The sequence below is a fragment of the Ranitomeya imitator genome, chromosome 1 (assembly GCF_032444005.1).
Source record: "Ranitomeya imitator isolate aRanImi1 chromosome 1, aRanImi1.pri, whole genome shotgun sequence".
NCBI classification, from domain to species: Eukaryota; Metazoa; Chordata; class Amphibia; order Anura; family Dendrobatidae; genus Ranitomeya; species Ranitomeya imitator.
The window spans coordinates 586303427-586330781 of record NC_091282.1 but is presented as its reverse complement, the minus strand read 5'-3'; positions in this window follow the sequence as shown (position 1 = coordinate 586330781).

The window sequence follows — 27355 nt, the reverse complement described above, 5'->3', positions numbered from 1 at the left end:
GTATAGAGTGTAGGGTATAGAGTGTAGGTTATAGAGTGTAGGGTATAGAGTGTGGAGTGTAGGGTGTAGATTGTAGGTTATAGAGTGTAGATTGTAGGGTATGAAGTGTAGAGAGTAGGGTATAGAGTGTAGGGTATAGAGTGTAGGTTATAGAGTGTAGGGTATAGAGTGTAGAGTGTAGGGTGTAGAGTGTAGGGTATAGAGTGTAAGGTATAGAGTGTAGGGTATAAAGTGTATGTTATAGAGTGTAGGGTATAGAGTGTAGAGTGTAGGGTATAGAGTGTAGGGTATAGAGTGTAGGGTATAGAGTGTAGGGTATAGAGTGTAGAGTGTATGGTATAGAGTGTAGGGTTTAGAGTGTAGGGTATGGAGTGTAGGGTATAGATTGTAGGGTATAGAGTGTAGAGTGTAGGGTATAGAGTGTAGGGTATAGAGTGTATGGTATAGAGTGTAGAGTGTAGGGTATAGAGTGTATATTGTAGGGTAAAAAGTGTAGGCTATAGAGAGTATGGTATAGAGTGTAGGGAATAGAGTGTAGAGTGTTGGGTATAGAGTGTAGAGTGTAGGGTATAGAGTGTAGGGTATAGAGTGTAGAGTGTAGGGTATAAAGTGTAGAGAGTAGGGTAAAGAGTGTAGGGTATAGAGTGTAGGTTATAGAGTGTAGGGTATAAAGTGTAGAGTGTAGGGTGTAGAGTGTAGGGTATAGAGTGTAAGGTATAGAGTGTAGGGTGTAAAGTGTATGTTATAGAGTGTAGGTTATAGAGTGTAGAGCGTAGGGTATAGAGTGTAGGGTATAAAGTGTAGGGTATAGAGTGTAGGGTATAAAGTGTAGGGTATAGAGTGTAGAGCGTAGGGTATAGAGTGTAGGGTATAAAGTGTAGGGTATAGAGTGTAGGGTATAAAGTGTAGGGTATAGAGTGTAGATTGTAGGGTATAGAGTCTATAGTATAGAGTGTAGAGTGTAGGGTATAGAGTGTATAGTGTAGGGTAAAGAGTGTAGGGTATAGAGTGTATGGTATAGAGTGTAGGGAATAGAGTGTAGAGTGTAGGGTATAGAGTGTATGGTATAGACTGTAGGGTATAGAGTCTAGAGTGTAGGGTATAGAGTGTAGGGTATAGAGTATAGGGTATAGAGTGTAGAGTGTAGGGATTAGAGTGTAGGGTATAGAGTGTAGGGTATAGAGTGTAGAATGTACGGTATAGAGTGTATGGTATAGAGTATAGAGTGTAGGGTATAGAGTATAGAGTGTAGGGTATAGAGTGTAGGGTATAGAGTGTAAAGTGTAGAGTGTATGGTATAGAGTGTATGGTATAGATTGTAGGGTATAGAGTGTAGAGTGTAGGGTATAGAGTGTAGAGTGTAGGGTATAGAGTGTAGGGTATAGAGTGTAGAGTGTAGGGTATAGAGTGTAGAGTATAGAGTGTAGAGTGTATGGTATAGAGTGCAGGGGATAGAGTGTAGAGTGTAGGGTATAGAGTGTAGGGTATAGAGTGTAGAGTGTAGGGTATAGAGTGTAGGGTTTAGAGAGTAGGGTATAGAGTGTAGAGTGTAGGGTATAGAGTGTAGGGTATAGAGTGTAGGGTATAGAGTGTAGAGTGTAGGGTATAGAGTGTAGTGTTTAGAGAGTTGGGTATTGAGTGTAGAGTATAGAGTGTAGGGTATAGAGTGTAGGGTATAGAGTGTAGAGTGTAGGGTATAAAGTGTAGAGAGTAGGGTGTAGAGTGTAGGGTATAGAGTGTAGGTTATAGAGTGTAGGGTATAGATTGTAGATTGTAGGGTGTAGAGTGTAGGGTATAGAGTGTAAGGTATAGAGTGTAGGGTATAAAGTGTATGTTTTAGAGTGTAGGGTATAGAGTGTAGAGTGTAGGGTATAAAGTGTACGGTATAGAGTGTAGCGTATAGAGTGTTTGGTACAGTGTGTAGGGTAAAGAGTGTAGAGTGTAGGCTATAGAGTGTAGGGTATAGAGTGTAGGGTAAAGAGTGTATGGTATAGAGTGTAGAGTGTAGGGTATAGAGTGTATAGTGTAGGGTATAGAGTGTATAGTGTAGGGTATAGAGTGTAGGGTATAGAGTGTATGGTATAGAGTGTAGGGTATAGAGTGTATGGTATAGAGTGTATGGTATAGATTGTAGGGTATAGAGTGTAGGGTAAAGAGTGTATGGTATAGAGTGTAGAGTGTAGGGTATAGAGTGTATAGTGTAGGGTATAGAGTGTATAGTGTAGGGAATAGAGTGTAGGCTATAGAGTGTATGATATAGAGTGTAGGGTATAGAGTGTATGGTATAGAGTGTAGGGTATAGAGTGTAGGGTATAGAGTGTATGGTATAGAGTGTATGGTATAGATTGTAGGGTATAGAGTGTAGGGTATAGAGTGCAGAGTGTAGGGTATAGAGTGTAGGGTATAGAGTGTAGAGTGTATGGTATAAAGTGCAGGGGATAGAGTGTAGAGTGTGAGGTATAGAGTGTAGGGTATAGAGTGTATGGTATAGAGTGTATGGTATAGATTGTAGGGTATAGAGTGTAGGGTATAGAGTGTAGAGTATAGAGTGTAGAGTGTAGGGTATAGAGTGTAGGGTATAGAGTGTAGGGTATAGAGTGTAGAGTGTAGGGTATAGAGTGTAGGGTATAGAGTGTATGGTATAGAGAGTATGGTATAGATTGTAGGGTATAAAGTGTAGGGTATAGAGTGTAGAGTGTAGGGTATAGAGTGTAGAGTGTAGGGTATAGAGTGTAGGGTATAGAGTGTAGAGTGTAGGGTATAGAGTGTAGGGAATAGAGTGTAGAGTGTATGGTATAGAATGCAGGGGATATAGTGTATAGTGTGAGGTATAGAGTGTAGGGTATAGAGTGTAGGGTATAGAGTGTAGGGTATAGAGTGTAGGGTGTAGAGTGTAGGGTATAGAGTGTAGGGTGTAGAGTGTATGGTATAGAGTGTATGGTATAGATTGTAGGGTATAGAGTGTAGGGTATAGAGTGTAGAGTGTAGGGTATAGAGTGTAGAGTGTAGGGTATAGAGTGTAGGGTATAGAGTGTAGAGTGTAGGGTATAGAGTGTAGGGTATAGAGTGTAGAGAGTGTGGTATAGAGTGCATGGGATAGAGTGTAGAGTGTGAGGTACAGAGTGTAGGGTATAGAGTGTATGGTATGGAGTGTATGGTATAGATTGTAGGGTATAGAGTGTAGGGTATAGAGTGCAGAGTGTAGGGTATAGAGTGTATGGTAAAGAGTGTATGGTATAGATTGTAGGGTATAGAGTGTAGGGTATAGACTGTAGAGTGTAGGGTATAGAGTGTAGAGTGTAGGGTTTAGAGTGTAGTTTATAGAGTGTAGGGTATAGAGTGTAGAGTGTAGGGTATAGAGTGTAGGGTGTAGAGTGTATGGTATAGAGTGTATGGTATAGATTGTAGGGTATAGAGTGTAGGGTATAGAGTGTAGAGTGTAGGGTATAGAGTGTAGAGTGTAGGGTATAGAGTGTAGGGTATAGAGTGTAGAGTGTAGGGTATAGAGTGTAGGGTATAGAGTGTAGAGAGTGTGGTATAGAGTGCAGGGGATAGAGTGTAGAGTGTGAGGTATAGAGTGTAGGGTATAGAGTGTATGGTATGGAGTGTATGGTATAGATTGTAGGGTATAGAGTGTAGGGTATAGAGTGCAGAGTGTAGGGTATAGAGTGTATGGTATAGAGTGTATGGTATAGATTGTAGGGTATAGAGTGTAGGGTATAGAGTGTAGAGTGTAGGGTATAGAGTGTAGAGTGTAGGGTATTGAGTGTAGGGTATAGAGTGTAGAGTGTATGGTATAGAGTGCAGGGGATAGAGTGTAGAGTGTGAGGTATAGAGTGTAGGGTATAGAGTGTATGGTATAGAGTGTATGGTATAGATTGTAGGGTATAGAGTGTAGGGTATAGACTGTAGAGTGTAGGGTATAGAGTGTAGAGTGTAGGGTTTAGAGTGTAGTTTATAGAGTGTAGGGTATAGAGTGTAGAGTGTAGGGTATAGAGTGTAGGGTGTAGAGTGTATGGTATAGAGTGTATGGTATAGATTGTAGGGTATAGAGTGTAGGGTATAGAGTGTAGAGTGTAGGGTATAGAGTGTAGAGTGTAGGGTATAGAGTGTAGGGTATAGAGTGTAGAGTGTGGATGCTGTGGTGGACAGGTTGCAGCAGATTTGGACTCATGTCATGTCTATTGTTGGTAAAATATTTGAAGGGTTTCTGAGGGATGTTATTCTGGATTATCTCAATGAGAATAACTGTTTAACTCCATATCAGCATGGGTTTATGAGAAATCGCTCCTGTCAAACCAATCTAATCAGTTTTTATGAAGAGGTAAGCTATCAGCTGGACCACGGTGAGTCATTGGACGTGGTATATCTCGATTTTTCCAAAGCGTTTGATACCGTGCCGCACAAGAGGTTGGTACACAAAATGAGAATGCTTGGTCTGGGGGAAAATGTGTGTAAATGGGTTAGTAACTGGCTTAGTGATAGAAAGCAGAGGGTGGTTATAAATGGTATAGTCTCTAACTGGGTCGCTGTGACCAGTGGGGTACCGCAGGGGTCAGTATTGGGACCTGTTCTCTTCAACATATTCATTAATGATCTGGTAGAAGGTTTACACAGTAAAATATGAATATTTGCAGATGATACAAAACTATTTAAAGCAGTTAATACAAGAGAAGATAGTATTCTGCTACAGATGGATCTGGATAAGTTGGAAACTTGGGCTGAAAGGTGGCAGATGAGGTTTAACAATGATAAATGTAAGGTTATACACATGGGAAGAAGGAATCAATATCACCATTACACACTGAATGGGAAACCACTGGGTAAATCTGACAGGGAGAAGGACTTGGGGATCCTAGTTAATGATAAACTTACCTGGAGCAGCCAGTGCCAGGCAGCAGCTGCCAAGGCAAACAGGATCATGGGGTGCATTAAAAGAGGTCTGGATACACATGATGAGAGCATTATACTGCCTCTGTACAAATACCTAGTTAGACCGCACATGGAGTACTGTGTCCAGTTTTGGGCACCGGTGCTCAGGAAGGATATAATGGAACTAGAGAGAGTACAAAGGAGGGCAACAAAATTAATAAAGGGGATGGGAGAACTACAATACCCAGATAGATTAGCGAAATTAGGATTATTTAGTCTAGAAAAAAGACGACTGAGGGGCGATCTAATAACCATGTATAAGTATATAAGGGGACAATACAAATATCTCGCTGAGGATCTGTTTATACCAAGGAAGGTGACGGGCACAAGGGGGCATTCTTTGCGTCTGGAGGAGAGAAGGTTTTTCCACCAACATAGAAGAGGATTCTTTACTGTTAGGGCAGTGAGAATCTGGAATTGCTTGCCTGAGGAGGTGGTGATGGCGAACTCAGTCGAGGGGTTCAAGAGAGGCCTGGATGTCTTCCTGGAGCAGAACAATATTGTATCATACAATTATTAGGTTCTGTAGAAGGACGTAGATCTCGGGATTTATTATGATGGAATATAGGCTGAACTGGATGGACAAATGTCTTTTTTCGGCCTTACTAACTATGTTACTATGTTACTATGTATAGAGTGTAGGGTATAGAGTGTAGAGTGTAGGGTATAGAGTGTAGGGTATAGAGTGTAGAGAGTGTGGTATAGAGTGCAGGGGATAGAGTGTAGAGTGTGAGGTATAGAGTGTAGGGTATAGAGTGTATGGTATGGAGTGTATGGTATAGATTGTAGGGTATAGAGTGTAGGGTATAGAGTGCAGAGTGTAGGGTATAGAGTGTATGGTATAGAGTGTATGGTATAGATTGTAGGGTATAGAGTGTAGGGTATAGAGTGTAGAATGTAGGGTATAGAGTGTAGAGTGTAGGGTATTGAGTGTAGGGTATAGAGTGTAGAGTGTATGGTATAGAGTGCAGGGGATAGAGTGTAGAGTGTGAGGTATAGAGTGTAGGGTATAGAGTGTATGGTATAGAGTGTATGGTATGGAGATTAGAGTGTAGGGCATAGAGTGTAGGGTATAGAGTGTATGGTATAGAGTGTAGGGTATAGAGTGTAGAGTGTAGGGTATAGAGTGTAGGGTATAGAGTGTAGGATATAGAGTGTATGGTATAGAGTGTAGGTTATAGAGTGTAGAGTGTAGGGTATAGAGTGTAGGGTAAAGAGTGTAAGGTATAGATTGTAAGGTATAGAATGTATAGCGTAGAGTATAGAGTGTAGGGTATAGTGTGTATGGTGTAGAGTGTAGGGTATAGAGTGTATAGTGTAGGGTATAGAGTGTAGGGTATAGAGTGTATAGTATAGAGTGTAGGGTATAGAGTGTAGGGTATAGAGTGTAGAGTGTGGGGTGTAGAGTGTATGGTATAGAGTGTATGGTGTAGAGTGTATGGTATAGAGTGTAGGGTATAGAGTATATGGTATAGAGTGTAGGGTATAGAGTGTAGATTGTAGGGTATAGAGTGTAGGGTGTAGGGTATAGAGTGTAGGGTATAGATTGTAGGGTATAGAGTGTAGAGTGTAGGGTATAGAGTGTAGGGTATAGAGTGTATGGTATAGAGTGTAGAGTGTAGGGTATAGAGTGTATAGTGTAGGGTATAGAGTGTAGGGTATAGAGTGTATGGTATAGAGTGTAGGGAATAGAGTGTAGAGTGTATGGTATAGAGTGTAGGGTATAGAGTGTAGAGTGTAGGGTATAGAGTGTAGGGTATAGAGTGTAGGGTATAGAGTGTAGAGTGTAGGGTATAGAGTGTAGGGTATAGAGTGTAGGGTATAGAGTGTAGAGTGTAGGGATTAGAGTGTAGGGTATAAAGTGTAGGGTATAGAGTGTAGAATGTACGGTATAGAGTGTAGGGTATAGAGTATAGAGTGTAGGGTATAGAGTGTAAAGTGTAGAGTGTAGGGTATAGAGTGTAGAGTGTAGGGTATATAGTGTAGGGTATAGAGTGTATGAAATAGAGTGTTGGGTATAGAGTGTAGAGTGTAGGGTATAGAGTGTAGGGTATAGAGCGTAGGGTGTAGGGTATAGAGTGTAGGGTATAGAGTGTAGGGTATAGAGTGTAGAGTGTAGGGTATAGAGTGTATGGTATAGAGTGTAGGGTGTAGAGTGTAGGGTATAGAGTGTAGAGTGTAGGGTATAGAGTGTAGAGTGTAGGGTATAGAGTGTAGGGTATAGAGTGTAGAGTGTAGGGTATAGAAAGTAGGGTATAGAGTGTAAAGTGTATGGTATAGAGTGTAGGGGATAGAGTGTATGGTATAGAGTGTATGGTATAGAGTGTAGGGTAGAGAATGTAGGGTATAGAGTGTAGAGTGTAGGGTATATAGTGTAGGGTGTAGAGTGTAGGGTATAGAGTGTAGAGTGTATGGTATAGAGTGTATGGTGTAGAGTGTATGGTATAGAGTGTAGGGTATAGAGTGTATGGTATAGAGTGTAGGGTATAGAGTGTAGATTGTAGGGTATAGAGTGTAGGGTGTAGGGTATAGAGTGTAGGGTATAGATTGTAGGGTATAGAGTGTAGAGTGTAGGGTATAGAGTGTAGGGTATAGAGTGTATGGTATAGAGTGTAGAGTGTAGGGTATAGAGTGTATAGTGTAGGGTATAGAGTGTAGGGTATAGAGTGTATGGTATAGAGTGTAGGGAATAGAGTGTAGAGTGTATGGTATAGAGTGTAGGGTATAGAGTGTAGAGTGTAGGGTATAGAGTGTAGGGTATAGAGTGTAGGGTATAGAGTGTAGAATGTAGGGTATAGAGTGTAGGGTATAGAGTGTAGGGTATAGAGTGTAGAGTGTAGGGATTAGAGTGTAGGGTATAAAGTGTAGGGTATAGAGTGTAGAATGTATGGTATAGAGTGTAGGGTATAGAGTATAGAGTGTAGGGTATAGAGTGTAAAGTGTAGAGTGTAGGGTATAGAGTGTAGAGTGTAGGGTATAGAGTGTAGGGTATAGAGTGTATGGAATAGAGTGTTGGGTATAGAGTGTAGAGTGTAGGGTATAGAGTGTAGGGTATAGAGTGTAGAGTGTAGGGTATAGAGTGTATGGTATAGAGTGTAGGGTGTAGAGTGTAGGGTATAGAGTGTAGAGTGTAGGGTATAGAGTGTAGAGTGTAGGGTATAGAGTGTAGGGTATAGAGTGTAGAGTGTAGGGTATAGAAAGTAGGGTATAGAGTGTAAAGTGTATGGTATAGAGTGTAGGGGATAGAGTGTATGGTATAGAGTGTATGGTATAGAGTGTAGGGTAGAGAATGTAGGGTATAGAGTGTAGAGTGTAGGGTATATAGTGTAGGGTGTAGAGTGTAGGGTATAGAGTGTAGAGTGTATGGTATAGAGTGTAGGGGATAGAGTGTATGGTATAGAGTGTATGGTATAGAGTGTATGGTATAGATTGTAGGGTATAGAGTGTAGGGTATCGAGTGTAGAGTGTAGGGTATAGAGTGTAGGGTATAGAGTGTAGGGTATAGAGTGTAGGGTATAGAGTGTAGGGTGTTGAGTGTAGGGTATAGAGTGTAGGGTATAGGGTGTAGGGTATAAAGTGTAGGGTGTAGAGTGTAGGGTATAGAGTGTAGGGTATAGAGTGTAGGGTATAGAGTGTAGGGTATAGCGTGTATGGTATAGAGTGAAGGGTATAGAGTGTAGAGTGTAGGGTATAGAGTGTAGAGTGTAGGGTATAGAGTGTAGGGTATAGAGCGTAGGGTGTAGGGTATAGAGTGTAGGGTATAGAGTGTATGGAATAGAGTGTAGGGTATAGAGTGTAGAGTGTAGGGTATAGAGTGTAGGGTATAGAGTGTATGGAATAGAGTGTTGGGTATAGAGTGTAGAGTGTAGATTATAGAGTGTAGGGTATAGAGTGTATGGAATAGAGTGTTGGGTATAGAGTGTAGAGTGTAGGGTATAGAGTGTAGGGTATAGAGTGTAGGGTATAGAGTGTAGAGTGTAGGGTATAGAGTGTAGGGTATAGAGGGTATGGTATAGAGTGTATGGTATAGATTGTAGGGTATAGAGTGTAGGGTATAGAGTGTAGAGTGTAGGGTATAGAGTGTAGAGTGTAGGGTATAGAGTGTAGGGTATAGAGTGTAGAGTGTAGGGTATAGAGTGTAGGGTATAGAGTGTAGGATATAGAGTGTAGGGTATAGAGTGTAGAGTGTGTGGTATAGAGTGCAGGGGATAGAGTGTAGAGTGTGAGGTATAGAGTGTAGGGTATAGAGTGTATGGTATAGAGTGTATGGTATAGATTGTAGGGTATAGAGTGTAGGGTATAGAGTGTAAAGTGTAGGGTATAGAGTGTAGAGTGTAGGGTATAGAGTGTATGGTATAGAGTGTATGGTATAGATTGTAGGTTATAGAGTGTAGGGTATAGAGTGTAGAGTGTAGGGTATAGAGTGTAGAGTGTAGGGTATAGAGTGTAGGGTATAGAGTGTAGAGTGTAGGGTATAGAGTGTAGAGTATAGAGTGTAGAGTGTATGGTATAGAGTGCAGGGGATAGAGTGTAGAGTGTAGGGTATAGAGTGTAGGGTATAGAGTGTAGAGTGTAGGGTATAGAGTGTAGGGTTTAGAGAGTAGGGTATAGAGTGTAGAGTGTAGGGTATAGAGTGTAGGGTATAGAGTATAGGGTATAGAGTGTAGGGTATAGAGTGTAGGGTGTAGAGTGTAGGGTATAGAGTGTAGGGTATAGGGTGTAGGGTATGGAGTGTAGGGTGTAGAATGTAGGGTATAGAGTGTAGGGTATAGAGTGTAGGGTATAGAGTGTAGGGTATAGCGTGTAGGGTATATAGTGTAGGGTATAGAGTGTAGGGTATAGAGTGTAGGGGATAAAGTGTAGAGTGTAGGGTATAGAGTGTAGGGTATAGAGTGTAGAGTATAGAGTGTAAAGTGTAGAGTGTAGGGTGTAGAGTGTAGGGTATAGAGTGTAGAGTGTAGGGTATAGAGTGTAGGGTATAGAGTGTATGGTATAGAGTGTAGGGTATAGAGTGTAGAGTGTAGGGTATATAGTGTAGGGTATAATGTGTAGAGTGTAGGGTATAGAGTGTAAGGTATAGAGGGTAGGGTATAGAGTGTATGGTGTATGGTGTAGAGTGTAGGGTATAGAGTGTAGGGTATAGAGTGTAGGGTATAGAGTGAATGGTATAGAGTGTAGGGTATAGAGTGTAAGCTATAAAGTGTAGGGTGAAGAGTGTAGGGTATAGAGTGTAGGGTATAGAGTGTAGGGTATAGAGTGTAGGGTATATAGTGTAGAGTTTAGGGTATAGAGTGTAGGGTATAGAGTGTAGAGTGTAGGGTATAGAGTGTAGGGTTTAAAGACTAGGGTATAGAGTGTAGAGTGTAGGGTATAGAGTGTAGAGTGTAGGGTATAGAGTGTAGGGTATAGAGTGTAGAGTGTAGGGTATAGAGTGAAGGGTATAGAGTGTAGAGTGTAGGGTATAAAGTGTAGAGAGTAGGGTATAGAGTGCAGGGTATAGAGTGTAGGTTATATAGTGTAGGGTATAGAGTGTAGAGTGTAGGTTGTAGAGTATAGGGTATAGTGTGTAGGGTATAGAGTGTAGGTTATAGAGTGTAGGGTATAGAGTGTGGAGTGTAGGGTGTAGATTGTAGGTTATAGAGTGTAGAGTGTAAGGTATAAAGTGTAGAGAGTAGGGTATAGAGTGTAGGTTATATAGTGTAGGGTATAGAGTGTAGAGTGTAGGGTGTAGAGTATAGGGTATAGAGTGTAGGGTATAGAGTGTAGAGTGTAGGGTATAAAGTGTAGAGAGTAGGGTATAGAGTGTAGGGTATAGAGTGTAGGTTATAGAGTGTAGGGTATAGAGTGTGGAGTGTAGGGTGTAGATTGTAGGTTATAGAACGTAGATTGTAGGGTATAAAGTGTAGAGAGTAGGGTATAGAGTGTAGGGTATAGAGTGTAGGTTATAGAGTGTAGGGTATAGAGTGTAGAGTGTAGGGTGTAGATTGTAGGGTATAGAGTGTAAGGTATAGAGTGTAGGGTATAAAGTGTATGTTATAGAGTGTAGGGTATAGAGTGTAGAGTGTAGGGTATAGAGTGTAGGGTATAGAGTGTAGGGTATAGAGTGTATGGTATAGAGTGTAGGGTATAGATTGTAGATTGTAGGGTATAGAGTGTAGGGTGTAGGGTATACAGTGTAGGGTATAGATTGTAGGGTATAGAGTGTAGAGTGTAGGGTATAGAGTGTTTGGTATAGAGTGTAGAGTGTAGGGTATAGAGTGTATAGTGTAGGGAATAGAGTGTAGAGTATAGAGTGTATGGTATAGAGTGTAGAGTGTAGGGTATAGAGTGTAGGGTATAGAGTGTAGGGTATAGAGTGTAGAGTGTAGGGTATAGAGTGTAGGGTATAGAGTGTTGGGTATAGAGTGTAGAGTGTAGGGATTAGAGTGTAGGGTATAGAGTGTAGGGTATAGAGTTTAGAATGTACGGTATAGAGTGTAGGGTATAGAGTATAGAGTGTAGGGTATAGAGTGTAAAGTGTAGAGTGTAGGGTATAGAGTGTAGAGTGTAGGGTATAGAGTGTAGGGTATAGAGTGTATGGAATAGAGTGTTGGGTATAGAGTGTAGAGTGTAGGGTATAGAGTGTAGGGTATAGAGCGTAGGGTGTAGGGTATAGAGTGTAGGGTATAGAGTGTAGGGTATAGAGTGTAGAGTGTAGGGTATAGAGTGTATGGTATAGAGTGTAGGGTGTAGAGTGTAGGGTATAGAGTGTAGAGTGTAGGGTATAGAGTGTAGAGTGTAGGGTATAGAGTGTAGGGTATAGAGTGTAGAGCGTAGGGTATAGAAAGTAGGGTATAGAGTGTAAAGTGTATGGTATAGAGTGTAGGGGATAGAGTGTATGGTATAGAGTGTATGGTATAGAGTGTAGGGTAGAGAATGTAGGGTATAGAGTGTAGAGTGTAGGGTATATAGTGTAGGGTGTAGAGTGTAGGGTATAGATTGTAGGGTATAGAGTGTAGGATATCGAGTGTAGAGTGTAGGGTATAGAGTGTAGGGTATAGAGTGTAGGGTATAGAGTGTAGGGTGTTGAGTGTAGGGTATAGAGTGTAGGGTATAGGGTGTAGGGTATAGAGTGTAGGGTGTAGAGTGTAGGGTATAGAGTGTAGGGTATAGAGTGTAGGGTATAGAGTGTATGGTATAGAGTGTATGGTATAGATTGTAGGGTATAGAGTGTAGGATATCGAGTGTAGAGTGTAGGGTATAGAGTGTAGGGTATAGAGTGTAGGGTATAGAGTGTAGGGTGTTGAGTGTAGGGTATAGAGTGTAGGGTATAGGGTGTAGGGTATAGAGTGTAGGGTGTAGAGTGTAGGGTATAGAGTGTAGGGTATAGAGTGTAGGGTATAGAGTGTAGGGTATAGCGTGTAGGGTATAGAGTGAAGGGTATAGAGTGTAGAGTGTAGGGTATAGAGTGTAGAGTGTAGGGTATAGAGTGTAGGGTATAGAGCGTAGGGTGTAGGGTATAGAGTGTAGTGTATAGAGTGTATGGAATAGAGTGTAGGGTATAGAGTGTAGAGTGTAGGGTATAGAGTGTAGGGTATAGAGGGTATGGAATAGAGTGTTGGGTATAGAGTGTAGAGTGTAGAGTATAGAGTGTAGGGTATAGAGTGTATGGAATAGAGTGTTGGGTATAGAGTGTAGAGTGTAGGGTATAGAGTGTAGGGTATAGAGTGTAGGGTATAGAGTGTAGAGTGTAGGGTATAGAGTGTAGGGTATAGAGTGTATGGTATAGAGTGTATGGTATAGATTGTAGGGTATAGAGTGTAGGGTATAGAGTGTAGAGTGTAGGGTATAGAGTGTAGAGTGTAGGGTATAGAGTGTAGGGTATAGAGTGTAGAGTGTAGGGTATAGAGTGTAGGGTATAGAGTGTAGAGTGTATGGTATAGAGTGCAGGGGATATAGTGTAGAGTGTGAGGTATAGAGTGTAGGGTACAGAGTGTATGGAATAAAGTGTAGGGTATAGAGTGTAGGGTACAGAGTGTAGTGTATAGAGTGTAGAGTGTAGGGTATAGAGTGTAGGGTGTAGAGTGTATGGTATACAGTGTAGGGTATAGAGTGTAGAGTGTAGGGTATAGAGTGTAGGGTATAGAGTGTAGAGTGTAGGATATAGAGTGTAGGGTATAGAGTGTAGAGTGTGTGGTATAGAGTGCAGGGGATAGAGTGTAGAGTGTGAGGTATAGAGTGTAGGGTATAGAGTGTATGGTATAGAGTGAATGGTATAGATTGTAGGGTATAGAGTGTAGGGTATAGAGTGTAGAGTGTAGGGTATAGAGTGTAGAGTGTAGGGTATAGAGTGTATGGTATAGAGTGTATGGTATAAATTGTAGGGTATAGAGTGTAGGGTATAGAGTGTAGAGTGTAGGGTATAGAGTGTAGAGTGTAGGGTATAGAGTGTAGGGTATAGAGTGTAGAGTGTAGGGTATAGAGTGTAGAGTATAGAGTGTAGAGTGTATGGTATAGAGTGCAGGGGATAGAGTGTAGAGTGTAGGGTATAGAGTGTAGGGTATAGAGTGTAGGGTTTAGAGAGTAGGGTATAGAGTGTAGAGTGTAGGGTATAGAGTGTAGAGTGTAGGGTATAGAGTGTAGGGTATAGAGTGTAGAGTGTAGGGTATAGAGTGTAGTGTTTAGAGAGTTGGGTATTGAGTGTAGAGTATAGAGTGTAGGGTATAGAGTGTAGGGTATAGAGTGTAGAGTGTAGGGTATAAAGTGTAGAGAGTAGGGTGTAGAGTGTAGGGTATAGAGTGTAGGTTATAGAGTGTAGGGTATAGATTGTAGATTGTAGGGTGTAGAGTGTAGGGTATAGAGTGTAAGGTATAGAGTGTAGGGTATAAAGTGTATGTTTTAGAGTGTAGGGTATAGAGTGTAGAGTGTAGGGTATAGAGTGTACGGTATAGAGTGTAGCGTATAGAGTGTTTGGTACAGTGTGTAGGGTAAAGAGTGTAGAGTGTAGGCTATAGAGTGTAGGGTATAGAGTGTAGGGTAAAGAGTGTATGGTATAGAGTGTAGAGTGTAGGGTATAGAGTGTATAGTGTAGGGTATAGAGTGTATAGTGTAGGGTATAGAGTGTAGGGTATAGAGTGTATGGTATAGAGTGTAGGGAATAGAGTGTAGGCTATAGAGTGTATGATATAGAGTGTAGGGTATAGAGTGTATGGTATAGAGTGTAGGGTATAGAGTGTAGGGTATAGAGTGTATGGTATAGAGTGTATGGTATAGATTGTAGGGTATAGAGTGTAGGGTATAGAGTGTAGAGTGTAGGGTATAGAGTGTAGGGTATAGAGTGTAGATTGTATGGTATAAAGTGCAGGGGATAGAGTGTAGAGTGTGAGGTATAGAGTGTAGGGTATAGAGTGTATGGTATAGAGTGTATGGTATAGATTGTAGGGTATAGAGTGTAGGGTATAGAGTGTAGAGTATAGAGTGTAGAGTGTAGGGTATAGAGTGTAGGGTATAGAGTGTAGGGTATAGAGTGTAGAGTGTAGGGTATAGAGTGTAGGGTATAGAGTGTATGGTATAGAGAGTATGGTATAGATTGTAGGGTATAAAGTGTAGGGTATAGAGTGTAGAGTGTAGGGTATAGAGTGTAGAGTGTAGGGTATAGAGTGTAGGGTATAGAGTGTAGAGTGTAGGGTATAGAGTGTAGGGAATAGAGTGTAGATTGTATGGTATAAAGTGCAGGGTGTAGGGTATAGAGTGTAGGGTATAGAGTGTAGAGTGTAGGGTATAGAGTGTAGGGTATAGAGTGTAGATTGTATGGTATAAAGTGCAGGGGATAGAGTGTAGAGTGTGAGGTATAGAGTGTAGGGTATAGAGTGTATGGTATAGAGTGTATGGTATAGATTGTAGGGTATAGAGTGTAGGGTATAGAGTGTAGAGTATAGAGTGTAGAGTGTAGGGTATAGAGTGTAGGGTATAGAGTGTAGGGTATAGAGTGTAGAGTGTAGGGTATAGAGTGTAGGGTATAGAGTGTATGGTATAGAGAGTATGGTATAGATTGTAGGGTATAAAGTGTAGGGTATAGAGTGTAGAGTGTAGGGTATAGAGTGTAGAGTGTAGGGTATAGAGTGTAGGGTATAGAGTGTAGAGTGTAGGGTATAGAGTGTAGGGAATAGAGTGTAGAGTGTATGGTATAGAATGCAGGGGATATAGTGTATAGTGTGAGGTATAGAGTGTAGGGTATAGAGTGTAGGGTATAGAGTGTAGGGTATAGAGTGTAGGGTATAGAGTGTAGAGTGTAGGGTATAGAGTGTAGGGTGTAGAGTGTATGGTATAGAGTGTATGGTATAGATTGTAGGGTATAGAGTGTAGGGTATAGAGTGTAGAGTGTAGGGTATAGAGTGTAGAGTGTAGGGTATAGAGTGTAGGGTATAGAGTGTAGAGTGTAGGGTATAGAGTGTAGGGTATAGAGTGTAGAGAGTGTGGTATAGAGTGCATGGGATAGAGTGTAGAGTGTGAGGTATAGAGTGTAGGGTATAGAGTGTATGGTATGGAGTGTATGGTATAGATTGTAGGGTATAGAGTGTAGGGTATAGAGTGCAGAGTGTAGGGTATAGAGTGTATGGTATAGAGTGTATGGTATAGATTGTAGGGTATAGAGTGTAGGGTATAGACTGTAGAGTGTAGGGTATAGAGTGTAGAGTGTAGGGTTTAGAGTGTAGTTTATAGAGTGTAGGGTATAGAGTGTAGAGTGTAGGGTATAGAGTGTAGGGTGTAGAGTGTATGGTATAGAGTGTATGGTATAGATTGTAGGGTATAGAGTGTAGGGTATAGAGTGTAGAGTGTAGGGTATAGAGTGTAGGGTATAGAGTGTAGAGTGTAGGGTATAGAGTGTAGGGTATAGAGTGTAGAGAGTGTGGTATAGAGTGCAGGGGATAGAGTGTAGAGTGTGAGGTATAGAGTGTAGGGTATAGAGTGTATGGTATGGAGTGTATGGTATAGATTGTAGGGTATAGAGTGTAGGGTATAGAGTGCAGAGTGTAGGGTATAGAGTGTATGGTATAGAGTGTATGGTATAGATTGTAGGGTATAGAGTGTAGGGTATAGAGTGTAGAGTGTAGGGTATAGAGTGTAGAGTGTAGGGTATTGAGTGTAGGGTATAGAGTGTAGAGTGTATGGTATAGAGTGCAGGGGATAGAGTGTAGAGTGTGAGGTATAGAGTGTAGGGTATAGAGTGTATGGTATAGAGTGTATGGTATAGATTGTAGGGTATAGAGTGTAGGGTATAGACTGTAGAGTGTAGGGTATAGAGTGTAGAGTGTAGGGTTTAGAGTGTAGTTTATAGAGTGTAGGGTATAGAGTGTAGAGTGTAGGGTATAGAGTGTAGGGTGTAGATTGTATGGTATAGAGTGTATGGTATAGATTGTAGGGTATAGAGTGTAGGGTATAGAGTGTAGAGTGTAGGGTATAGAGTGTAAAGTGTAGGGTATAGAGTGTAGGGTATAGAGTGTAGAGTGTAGGGTATAGAGTGTAGGGAATAGAGTGTAGAGAGTGTGGTATAGAGTGCAGGGGATAGAGTGTAGAGTGTGAGGTATAGAGTGTAGGGTATAGAGTGTATGATATGGAGTGTATGGTATAGATTGTAGGGTATAGAGTGTAGGGTATAGATTGCAGAGTGTAGGGTATAGAGTGTATGGTATAGAGTGTATGGTATAGATTGTAGGGTATAGAGTGTAGGGTATAGAGTGTAGAGTGTAGGGTATAGAGTGTAGAGTGTAGGGTATTGAGTGTAGGGTATAGAGTGTAGAGTGTATGGTATAGAGTGCAGGGGATAGAGTGTAGAGTGTGAGGTATAGAGTGTAGGGTATAGAGTGTATGGTATAGAGTGTATGGTATAGATTGTAGGGTATAGAGTGTAGGGTATAGACTGTAGAGTGTAGGGTATAGAGTGTAGAGTGTAGGGTATAGAGTGTAGGGTATAGAGTGTAGGGTATAGAGTGTAGAGTGTAGGGTATAGAGTGTAGGGTATAGAGTGTATGGTATAGAGTGTATGGTATAGATTGTAGGGTATAGAGTGTAGGGTATAGAGTGTAGAGTGTAGGGTATAGAGTGTAGAGTGTAGGGTATAGAGTGTAGGGTATAGAGTGTAGAGTGTAGGGTATAGAGTGTAGGGTATAGAGTGTAGAGTGTATGGTATAGAGTGCAGGGGATATAGTGTAGAGTGTGAGGTATAGAGTGTAGGGTACAGAGTGTATGGAATAAAGTGTAGGGTATAGAGTGTAGGGTACAGAGTGTAGTGTATAGAGTGTAGAGTGTAGGGTATAGAGTGTAGAGTGTAGGATATAGAGTGTAGGGTATAGAGTGTAGAGTGTGTGGTATAGAGTGCAGGGGATAGAGTGTAGAGTGTGAGGTATAGAGTGTAGGGTATAGAGTGTATGGTATAGAGTGAATGGTATAGATTGTAGGGTATATTGTGTAGGGTATAGAGTGTAGAGTGTAGGGTATAGAGTGTAGAGTGTAGGGTATAGAGTGTATGGTATAGAGTGTATGGTATAGATTGTAGGGTATAGAGTGTAGAGTGTAGGGTATAGAGTGTAGAGTGTAGGGTATAGAGTGTAGGGTATAGAGTGTAGAGTGTAGGGTATAGAGTGTAGAGTATAGAGTGTAGAGTGTATGGTATAGAGTGCAGGGGATAGAGTGTAGAGTGTAGGGTATAGAGTGTAGGGTATAGAGTGTAGAGTGTAGGGTATAGAGTGTAGGGTTTAGAGAGTAGGGTATAGAGTGTAGAGTGTAGGGTATAGAGTGTAGAGTGTAGGGTATAGAGTGTAGGGTATAGAGTGTAGAGTGTAGGGTATAGAGTGTAGTGTTTAGAGAGTTGGGTATTGAGTGTAGAGTATAGAGTGTAGGGTATAGAGTGTAGGGTATAGAGTGTAGAGTGTAGGGTATAAAGTGTAGAGAGTAGGGTGTAGAGTGTAGGGTATAGAGTGTAGGTTATAGAGTGTAGGGTATAGATTGTAGATTGTAGGGTGTAGAGTGTAGGGTATAGAGTGTAAGGTATAGAGTGTAGGGTATAAAGTGTATGTTTTAGAGTGTAGGGTATAGAGTTTAGAGTGTAGGGTATAAAGTGTACGGTATAGAGTGTAGCGTATAGAGTGTTTGGTACAGTGTGTAGGGTAAAGAGTGTAGAGTGTAGGCTATAGAGTGTAGGGTATAGAGTGTAGGGTAAAGAGTGTATGGTATAGAGTGTAGAGTGTAGGGTATAGAGTGTATAGTGTAGGGTATAGAGTGTATAGTGTAGGGTATAGAGTGTAGGGTATAGAGTGTATGGTATAGAGTGTAGGGAATAGAGTGTAGGCTATAGAGTGTATGATATAGAGTGTAGGGTATAGAGTGTATGGTATAGAGTGTAGGGTATAGAGTGTAGGGTATAGAGTGTATGGTATAGAGTGTATGGTATAGATTGTAGGGTATAGAGTGTAGGGTATAGAGTGCAGAGTGTAGGGTATAGAGTGTAGGGTATAGAGTGTAGAGTGTATGGTATAAAGTGCAGGGGATAGAGTGTAGAGTGTGAGGTATAGAGTGTAGGGTATAGAGTGTATGGTATAGAGTGTATGGTATAGATTGTAGGGTATAGAGTGTAGGGTATAGAGTGTAGAGTATAGAGTGTAGAGTGTAGGGTATAGAGTGTAGGGTATAGAGTGTAGGGTATAGAGTGTAGAGTGTAGGGTATAGAGTGTAGGGTATAGAGTGTATGGTATAGAGAGTATGGTATAGATTGTAGGGTATAAAGTGTAGGGTATAGAGTGTAGAGTGTAGGGTATAGAGTGTAGAGTGTAGGGTATAGAGTGTAGGGTATAGAGTGTAGAGTGTAGGGTATAGAGTGTAGGGAATAGAGTGTAGAGTGTATGGTATAGAATGCAGGGGATATAGTGTATAGTGTGAGGTATAGAGTGTAGGGTATAGAGTGTAGGGTATAGAGTGTAGGGTATAGAGTGTAGGGTGTAGAGTGTAGGGTATAGAGTGTAGGGTGTAGAGTGTATGGTATAGAGTGTATGGTATAGATTGTAGGGTATAGAGTGTAGGGTATAGAGTGTAGAGTGTAGGGTATAGAGTGTAGAGTGTAGGGTATAGAGTGTAGGGTATAGAGTGTAGAGTGTAGGGTATAGAGTGTAGGGTATAGAGTGTAGAGAGTGTGGTATAGAGTGCATGGGATAGAGTGTAGAGTGTGAGGTATAGAGTGTAGGGTATAGAGTGTATGGTATGGAGTGTATGGTATAGATTGTAGGGTATAGAGTGTAGGGTATAGAGTGCAGAGTGTAGGGTATAGAGTGTATGGTAAAGAGTGTATGGTATAGATTGTAGGGTATAGAGTGTAGGGTATAGACTGTAGAGTGTAGGGTATAGAGTGTAGAGTGTAGGGTTTAGAGTGTAGTTTATAGAGTGTAGGGTATAGAGTGTAGAGTGTAGGGTATAGAGTGTAGGGTGTAGAGTGTATGGTATAGAGTGTATGGTATAGATTGTAGGGTATAGAGTGTAGGGTATAGAGTGTAGAGTGTAGGGTATAGAGTGTAGAGTGTAGGGTATAGAGTGTAGGGTATAGAGTGTAGAGTGTAGGGTATAGAGTGTAGGGTATAGAGTGTAGAGAGTGTGGTATAGAGTGAAAGGGATAGAGTGTAGAGTGTGAGGTATAGAGTGTAGGGTATAGAGTGTATGGTATGGAGTGTATGGTATAGATTGTAGGGTATAGAGTGTAGGGTATAGAGTGCAGAGTGTAGGGTATAGAGTGTATGGTATAGAGTGTATGGTATAGATTGTAGGGTATAGAGTGTAGGGTATAGAATGTAGAGTGTAGGGTATAGAGTGTAGAGTGTAGGGTATTGAGTGTGGGGTATAGAGTGTAGAGTGTATGGTATAGAGTGCAGGGGATAGAGTGTAGAGTGTGAGGTATAGAGTGTAGGGTATAGAGTGTATGGTATAGAGTGTATGGTATAGATTGTAGGGTATAGAGTGTAGGGTATAGACTGTAGAGTGTAGGGTATAGAGTGTAGAGTGTAGGGTTTAGAGTGTAGTTTATAGAGTGTAGGGTATAGAGTGTAGAGTGTAGGGTATAGAATGTAGGGTGTAGAGTGTATGGTATAGAGTGTATGGTATAGATTGTAGGGTATAGAGTGTAGGGTATAGAGTGTAGAGTGTAGGGTATAGAGTGTAGAGTGTAGGGTATAGAGTGTAGGGTATAGAGTGTAGAGTGTAGGGTATAGAGTGTAGGGTATAGAGTGTAGAGAGTGTGGTATAGAGTGCAGGGGATAGAGTGTAGAGTGTGAGGTATAGAGTGTAGGGTATAGAGTGTATGGTATGGAGTGTATGGTATAGATTGTAGGGTATAGAGTGCAGAGTGTAGGGTATAGAGTGTATGGTATAGAGTGTATGGTATAGATTGTAGGGTATAGAGTGTAGGGTATAGAGTGTAGAATGTAGGGTATAGAGTGTAGAGTGTAGGGTATTGAGTGTAGGGTATAGAGTGTAGAGTGTATGGTATAGAGTGCAGGGGATAGAGTGTAGAGTGTGAGGTATAGAGTGTAGGGTATAGAGTGTATGGTATAGAGTGTATGGTATAGATTGTAGGGTATAGAGTGTAGGGTATAGACTGTAGAGTGTAGGGTATAGAGTGTCGAGTGTAGGGTTTAGAGTGTAGTTTATAGAGTGTAGGGTATAGAGTGTAGAGTGTAGGGTATAGAGGGTAGGGTATAGAGTGTATGGTATAGAGTGTATGGTATAGATTGTAGGGTATAGAGTGTAGGGTATAGAGTGTAGAGTGTAGGGAATAGAGTGTAGAGTGTGAGGTATAGAGTGTAGGGTATAGAGTGTATGGTAAGGAGTGTATGGTATAGATTGTAGGGTATAGAGTGTAGGGTATAGAGTGTAGAGTGTAGGGTATAAAGTGTAGAGTGTAGGGTATAGAGTGTAGAGTGTAGGGTATAGAATGTAGGGTATATAGTGTAGAGTGTATGGTATAGAGTGCAGGGGATAGAGTGTAGAGTGTGAGGTATAGAGTGTATGGTATAGATTATAGGGAATAGAGTGTAGGGTATAGAGTGTAGATTGTAGGGTATAGAGTGTAGAGTGTAGGGTATAGAGTGTAGGGTATAGAGTGTAGGGTATAGAGTGTAGAGTGTAGGGTATAGAGGGTAGGGTATAGAGTGTATGGTATAGAGTGTATGGTATAGATTGTAGGGTATAGAGTGTAGGGTATAGAGTGTAGAGTGTAGGGTATAGAGTGTAGAGTGTATGGTATAGAGTGCAGGGGATAGAGTGTAGAGTGTGAGGTATAGAGTGTAGGGTATAGAGTGTATGGTATAGAGTGTAGGGTATAGAGTGTATAGTGTAGGGTATAGAGTGTATAGTGTAGGGTATAGAGTGTAGGGTATAGAGTGTATGGTATAGAGTGTAGGGAATAGAGTGTAGGCTATAGAGTGTATGATATAGAGTGTAGGGTATAGAGTGTATGGTATAGAGTGTAGGGTATAGAGTGTAGGGTATAGAGTGTATGGTATAGAGTGTATGGTATAGATTGTAGGGTATAGAGTGTAGGGTATAGAGTGCAGAGTGTAGGGTATAGAGTGTAGGGTATAGAGTGTAGAGTGTATGGTATAAAGTGCAGGGGATAGAGTGTAGAGTGTGAGGTATAGAGTGTAGGGTATAGAGTGTATGGTATAGAGTGTATGGTATAGATTGTAGGGTATAGAGTGTAGGGTATAGAGTGTAGAGTATAGAGTGTAGAGTGTAGGGTATAGAGTGTAGGGTATAGAGTGTAGGGTATAGAGTGTAGAGTGTAGGGTATAGAGTGTAGGGTATAGAGTGTATGGTATAGAGAGTATGGTATAGATTGTAGGGTATAAAGTGTAGGGTATAGAGTGTAGAGTGTAGGGTATAGAGTGTAGAGTGTAGGGTATAGAGTGTAGGGTATAGAGTGTAGAGTGTAGGGTATAGAGTGTAGGGAATAGAGTGTAGAGTGTATGGTATAGAATGCAGGGGATATAGTGTATAGTGTGAGGTATAGAGTGTAGGGTATAGAGTGTAGGGTATAGAGTGTAGGGTATAGAGTGTAGGGTGTAGAGTGTAGGGTATAGAGTGTAGGGTGTAGAGTGTATGGTATAGAGTGTATGGTATAGATTGTAGGGTATAGAGTGTAGGGTATAGAGTGTAGAGTGTAGGGTATAGAGTGTAGAGTGTAGGGTATAGAGTGTAGGGTATAGAGTGTAGAGTGTAGGGTATAGAGTGTAGGGTATAGAGTGTAGAGAGTGTGGTATAGAGTGCATGGGATAGAGTGTAGAGTGTGAGGTATAGAGTGTAGGGTATAGAGTGTATGGTATGGAGTGTATGGTATAGATTGTAGGGTATAGAGTGTAGGGTATAGAGTGCAGAGTGTAGGGTATAGAGTGTATGGTAAAGAGTGTATGGTATAGATTGTAGGGTATAGAGTGTAGGGTATAGACTGTAGAGTGTAGGGTATAGAGTGTAGAGTGTAGGGTTTAGAGTGTAGTTTATAGAGTGTAGGGTATAGAGTGTAGAGTGTAGGGTATAGAGTGTAGGGTGTAGAGTGTATGGTATAGAGTGTATGGTATAGATTGTAGGGTATAGAGTGTAGGGTATAGAGTGTAGAGTGTAGGGTATAGAGTGTAGAGTGTAGGGTATAGAGTGTAGGGTATAGAGTGTAGAGTGTAGGGTATAGAGTGTAGGGTATAGAGTGTAGAGAGTGTGGTATAGAGTGAAAGGGATAGAGTGTAGAGTGTGAGGTATAGAGTGTAGGGTATAGAGTGTATGGTATGGAGTGTATGGTATAGATTGTAGGGTATAGAGTGTAGGGTATAGAGTGCAGAGTGTAGGGTATAGAGTGTATGGTATAGAGTGTATGGTATAGATTGTAGGGTATAGAGTGTAGGGTATAGAATGTAGAGTGTAGGGTATAGAGTGTAGAGTGTAGGGTATTGAGTGTGGGGTATAGAGTGTAGAGTGTATGGTATAGAGTGCAGGGGATAGAGTGTAGAGTGTGAGGTATAGAGTGTAGGGTATAGAGTGTATGGTATAGAGTGTATGGTATAGATTGTAGGGTATAGAGTGTAGGGTATAGACTGTAGAGTGTAGGGTATAGAGTGTAGAGTGTAGGGTTTAGAGTGTAGTTTATAGAGTGTAGGGTATAGAGTGTAGAGTGTAGGGTATAGAATGTAGGGTGTAGAGTGTATGGTATAGAGTGTATGGTATAGATTGTAGGGCATAGAGTGTAGGGTATAGAGTGTAGAGTGTAGGGTATAGAGTGTAGAGTGTAGGGTATAGAGTGTAGGGTATAGAGTGTAGAGTGTAGGGTATAGAGTGTAGGGTATAGAGTGTAGAGAGTGTGGTATAGAGTGCAGGGGATAGAGTGTAGAGTGTGAGGTATAGAGTGTAGGGTATAGAGTGTATGGTATGGAGTGTATGGTATAGATTGTAGGGTATAGAGTGTAGGGTATAGAGTGCAGAGTGTAGGGTATAGAGTGTATGGTATAGAGTGTATGGTATAGATTGTAGGGTATAGAGTGTAGGGTATAGAGTGTAGAATGTAGGATATAGAGTGTAGAGTGTAGGGTATTGAGTGTAGGGTATAGAGTGTAGAGTGTATGGTATAGAGTGCAGGGGATAGAGTGTAGAGTGTGAGGTATAGAGTGTAGGGTATAGAGTGTATGGTATAGAGTGTATGGTATAGATTGTAGGGTATAGAGTGTAGGGTATAGACTGTAGAGTGTAGGGTATAGAGTGTCGAGTGTAGGGTTTAGAGTGTAGTTTATAGAGTGTAGGGTATAGAGTGTAGAGTGTAGGGTATAGAGGGTAGGGTATAGAGTGTATGGTATAGAGTGTATGGTATAGATTGTAGGGTATAGAGTGTAGGGTATAGAGTGTAGAGTGTAGGGAATAGAGTGTAGAGTGTGAGGTATAGAGTGTAGGGTATAGAGTGTATGGTAAGGAGTGTATGGTATAGATTGTAGGGTATAGAGTGTAGGGTATAGAGTGTAGAGTGTAGGGTATAAAGTGTAGAGTGTAGGGTATAGAGTGTAGAGTGTAGGGTATAGAATGTAGGGTATATAGTGTAGAGTGTATGGTATAGAGTGCAGGGGATAGAGTGTAGAGTGTGAGGTATAGAGTGTATGGTATAGATTATAGGGAATAGAGTGTAGGGTATAGAGTGTAGATTGTAGGGTATAGAGTGTAGAGTGTAGGGTATAGAGTGTAGGGTATAGAGTGTAGGGTATAGAGTGTAGAGTGTAGGGTATAGAGGGTAGGGTATAGAGTGTATGGTATAGAGTGTATGGTATAGATTGTAGGGTATAGAGTGTAGGGTATAGAGTGTAGAGTGTAGGGTATAGAGTGTAGAGTGTATGGTATAGAGTGCAGGGGATAGAGTGTAGAGTGTGAGGTATAGAGTGTAGGGTATAGAGTGTATGGTATAGAGTGTAGGGTATAGAGTGTAGGGTATAGAGTGTAGGGTATAGAGTGTAGTGTGTAGAGTGTATGGTATAGAGTGTATGGTATAGATTGTAGGGTATAGAGTGTAGGGTATAGAGTGTAGAGTGTAGGGTGTAGAGTGTAGTGTATAGAGTGTAGGGTATAGAGTGTAGAGTGTAGGGTATAGAGTGTAGGGTATAGAGTGTAGGGTATAGAGTGTAGGGTGTAGAGTGTAGGGTATAGAGTGTAGGGTATAGAGTGTAGAGTGTAGGGTATAGAGTGTAGAGTGTAGGGTATAGAGTGTAGGGTATAGAGTGTAGAGTGTAGGGTATAGAGTGTAGGGTATAGAGTGTAGAGTGTAGGGTATAAAGTGTAGAGTGTAGGGTATAGAGTGTAGAGTGTAGGGTATAGAATGTAGGGTATATAGTGTAGAGTGTATGGTATAGAGTGCAGGGGATAGAGTGTAGAGTGTGAGGTATAGAGTGTATGGTATAGATTATAGGGAATAGAGTGTAGGGTATAGAGTGTAGATTGTAGGGTATAGAGTGTAGAGTGTAGGGTATAGAGTGTAGGGTATAGAGTGTAGGGTATAGAGTGTAGAGTGTAGGGTATAGAGGGTAGGGTATAGAGTGTATGGTATAGAGTGTATGGTATAGATTGTAGGGTATAGAGTGTAGGGTATAGAGTGTAGAGTGTAGGGTATAGAGTGTAGAGTGTATGGTATAGAGTGCAGGGGATAGAGTGTAGAGTGTGAGGTATAGAGTGTAGGGTATAGAGTGTATGGTATAGAGTGTAGGGTATAGAGTGTAGGGTATAGAGTGTAGGGTATAGAGTGTAGTGTGTAGAGTGTATGGTATAGAGTGTATGGTATAGATTGTAGGGTATAGAGTGTAGGGTATAGAGTGTAGAGTGTAGGGTGTAGAGTGTAGTGTATAGAGTGTAGGGTATAGAGTGTAGAGTGTAGGGTATAGAGTGTAGGGTATAGAGTGTAGGGTATAGAGTGTAGGGTGTAGAGTGTAGGGTATAGAGTGTAGGGTATAGAGTGTAGAGTGTAGGGTATAGAGTGTAGAGTGTAGGGTATAGAGTGTAGGGTATAGAGTGTAGAGTGTAGGGTATAGAGTGTAGGGTATAGAGTGTAGAGTGTATGGTATAGTGTGTATGGTATAGAGTGTATGATATAGATTGTAGGGTATAGAGTGTAGGGTATAGAGTGTAGGGTATAGAGTGTAGAGTGTAGGGTATAGAGTGTACGGTATAGAGTGTATGGTAAAGAGTGTAGGGTATAGAGTGTAGAGTGTAGGGTATAAAGTGTAGAGAGTAGGGTATAGAGTGTAGGGTATAGAGTGTAGGTTATATAGTGTAGGGTATAGAGTGTAGAGTGTAGGGTGTAGAGTATATGGGTATAGAGTGTAGGGTATAGAGTGTAGAGTGTAGGGTATAAAGTGTAGAGAGTAGGGTATAGAGTGTAGGGTATAGAGTGTAGGTTATAGAGTGTAGGGTATAGAGTGTGGAGTGTAGGGTGTAGATTGTAGGTTATAGAGTGTAGAGTGTAGGGTATAAAGTGTAGAGAGTAGGGTATAGAGTGTATGTTATATAGTGTAGGGTATAGAGTGTAGAGTGTAGGGTGTAGAGTATAGGGTATAGAATGTAGGGTATAGAGTGTAGAATGTAGGGTATAAAGTGTAGAGAGTAGGGTATAGAGTGTAGGGTATAGAGTGTAGGTTATAGAGTGTAGGGTATAGAGTGTGGAGTGTAGGGTGTAGATTGTAGGTTATAGAGTGTAGATTGTAGGGTATGAAGTGTAGAGAGTAGGGTATAGAGTGTAGGGTATAGAGTGTAGGTTATAGAGTGTAGGGTATAGAGTGTAGAGTGTAGGGTGTAGAGTGTAGGGTATAGAGTGTAAGGTATAGAGTGTAGGGTATAAAGTGTATGTTATAGAGTGTAGGGTATAGAGTGTAGAGTGTAGGGTATAGAGTGTAGGGTATAGAGTGTAGGCTATAGAGTGTATGGTATAGAGTGTAGGGTATAGAGTGTAGAGTGTATGGTATAGAGTGTAGGGTTTAGAGTGTAGGGTATGGAGTGTAGGGTATAGATTGTAGGGTATAGAGTGTAGAGTGTAGGGTATAGAGTGTAGGGTATAGAGTGTATGGTATAGAGTGTAGAGTGTAGGGTATAGAGTGTATATTGTAGGGTAAAAAGTGTAGGGTATAGAGAGTATGGTATAGAGTGTAGGGAATAGAGTGTAGAGTGTAGGGTATAGAGTGTAGAGTGTAGGGTATAGAGTGTAGGGTATAGAGTGTAGAGTGTAGGGTATAAAGTGTAGAGAGTAGGGTAAAGAGTGTAGGGTATAGAGTGTAGGTTATAGAGTGTAGGGTATAAAGTGTAGAGTGTAGGGTGTAGAGTGTAGGGTATAGAGTGTAAGGTATAGAGTGTAGGGTGTAAAGTGTATGTTATAGAGTGTAGGTTATAGAGTGTAGAGCGTAGGGTATAGAGTGTAGGGTATAAAGTGTAGGGTATAGAGTGTAGGGTATAAAGTGTAGGGTATAGAGTGTAGATTGTAGGGTATAGAGTCTATAGTATAGAGTGTAGAGTGTAGGGTATAGAGTGTATAGTGTAGGGTAAAGAGTGTAGGGTATAGAGTGTATGGTATAGAGTGTAGGGAATAGAGTGTAGAGTGTAGGGTATAGAGTGTATGGTATAGACTGTAGGGTATAGAGTCTAGAGTGTAGGGTATAGAGTGTAGGGTATAGAGTATAGGGTATAGAGTGTAGAGTGTAGGGATTAGAGTGTAGGGTATAGAGTGTAGGGTATAGAGTGTAGAATGTACGGTATAGAGTGTATGGTATAGAGTATAGAGTGTAGGGTATAGAGTATAGAGTGTAGGGTATAGAGTGTAGGGTATAGAGTGTAAAGTGTAGAGTGTATGGTATAGAGTGTATGGTATAGATTGTAGGGTATAGAGTGTAGAGTGTAGGGT